Source organism: Balaenoptera acutorostrata, chromosome 14 (assembly GCF_949987535.1).
Source record: "Balaenoptera acutorostrata chromosome 14, mBalAcu1.1, whole genome shotgun sequence".
In the NCBI taxonomy this organism is placed as follows: Eukaryota; Metazoa; Chordata; class Mammalia; order Artiodactyla; family Balaenopteridae; genus Balaenoptera; species Balaenoptera acutorostrata.
In genome coordinates, this window is record NC_080077.1 from 72,615,888 (window position 1) to 72,618,326 (window position 2,439).

A 2,439-nucleotide genomic window follows, 5' to 3' on the forward strand; every position below is an offset into this window, starting at 1 on the left:
GAAATGGTTTCAGTTTTTCACCACTGAGGACAATGTTGGCTGTGGGTTTGTCATGTATGGCCTTTACTATGTTGAGATAAGTTCCCTCTATGCCTACTTCCTGGAGGGTTTTTTTTTTTATCATAAATGGGTGTTGAATTTTGTGTAAAGCTTTTTCTGCATTTATTGAGATGATCGTATATTTTTTCTCGTTCAATTTGTTAATATAGTGTATCACGTTGATATTTTTGTGTGTATTGAAGAATCCTTGCATACCTGGGATAGACCCCATTTGATCAGGGTGTATGATCCTTTTAATGTGTTATTGGATGCTGTTTGCTAGTATTTTGTTGAGGATTTTTGCATCTATGTTCATCAGTGATATTGGCCTGTAGTTTTCTTTCTTTGTGACATCTTTTTCGGGTTTCGGTATCAGGGTGATAGTGGCCTCGTAGAATGAGCTTGGGAGTGTTCCTCCCTCTGCTAAAAATATTTTGGAAAAGTTTGAGAAGGGTAGGTGTTAGCTGTTCTCTAAATGTTTGATAGAATTTGCCTGTGAAGCCATCTGGTCCTGGGCCTTTGTTTGTTGGAAGATTTTAAATCACAGTCTCAATTTCATTGTTTGTGATTGGTCTGTTTATATTTTCTATTTCTTCTCTGTTCAGTCTCAGAAGGTCGTGCTTTTCTAAGAATTTGTCCATTTCTTCCAGGTTGTCCATTTTATTGGCATATAGTTGCTTGCAGTATATCTCTTATGATCCTTTGTATTTCTGCAGTGTCCATTGTTACTTCTCCTTGTTCATTTCTAATTCTGTTGATTTGAGTCTTCTCCCTTTTTTTCTTGATGAGTCTGGCTAATGGTTTATCAATTTTGTTTATCTTCTCAAAGAACCAGCTTTTAGTTTTATTGATCTTTGCTATCATTTCCTTCATTTCTTTTTCATTTATTTCTGAATTGATCTTTATGATTTGTTTGCTTCTGCTAACTTTGTGGGTTTTTTGTTCTTCTTTCTCTAATTGCTTTAGGTGTAAGATTGTTTATTTGAGATGTTTCTTGTTTCTTGAGGTAGGATTGTATTGCTATAAACTTCCCTCTTAGAACTGCTTTTGCCGCATTCCATGGGTTTTGGGTCGTTGTGTTTTCATTGTCATTTGTTTCTAGGTATGTTTTGATTTCCTCTTTGATTTCTTCAGTGATTTCTTGGTTATTAAGTAGTGTATTGTTTAGCCTCCATGTGTTTGTATTTTTTACAGATTTTATTCCTGTAATTGATATCTACTTTCATAGCATTGTAGTCAGAAAAGATACTTGATACGATTTCAATTTTCTTAAATTTACCAAGGCTTGATCTGTGACCCAAGATATGATCTATCCTGGAGAATGTTCCATGAGCACTTGAGAAGAAAATGTATTCTGTTGTTTTCGGATAGAATGTTCTATAAATATCAATTAAGTCCATCTTGTTTAATGTATCATTTAATGCTTGTGTTTCCTTATTTATTTTCATTTTGGATGATCTGTCCGTTGGTGAAAGTGGGCTGTTAAAGTCCCCTACTATGATTGTGTTACTGTCAATTTCCCCTTTTATGGCTGTTACCATTTGCCTTATGTATTGAGGTGTTCCTATGTTGGGTGCATAAATATTTACAGTTGTTATATCTTCTTCTTGGATTGATCCCTTGATCATTATGTAGTGTCCTTCTTTGTCTCTTCTAATAGTCTTTATTTTAAAGTCTATTTTGTCTGATATGAACATTGCTACTCCAGCTTTCTTCTGATTTCCATTTGCATGGAATATCTTTTTCCACCCCCTCACTTTCAGTGTGTATGTGTCCCTAGGTCTGAAGTGGGTCTCTTGTAGACAGTATATGTACGGGTCTTGTTTTTGTATCCATTCAGCCAGTCTATGTCTTTTGGTTGGAGCATTTAATCTATTTACATTTAAGGTAATTATTGATATATATGTTCCTATTACCATTTTTTCAATTGTTTTGGGTTTGTTATTGTAGGTCTTTTCCTTCTTTGTGCTTTCTGCCTAGACAAGTTCCTTTAGCATTTGTTGTAGAGCTGGTTTGGTGGTGCTGAATTCTCTTAACTTTTGCTTGTCTGTAAAGGTTTTAATTTCTCTGTTGAATCTTAATGAGATCCTTGCTGGGTAGAGTAATCTTAGTTGTAGGTTTTTCCCTTTCATCACTTTAAATATGTCCTGCCCCTCCCTTCTGGCTTGCAGAGTTTCTGCTGATAGATCAGATGTTAACCTTATGGGGATTCCCTTGTATGTTATTTTTTTTTCCCTTGCTGCTTTTAATATTTTTTCTTTGTATTTAATTTTTGCTAATTTGATTAATATGTGTCTTGGCATGTTTCTCCTTGGATCTATGCTGTATGGGACTCTGTGCATCCTGGACTTGATTAAGTATTTCCTTTCCCATTTTAGGGAAGTTTTCAACTACAATCTC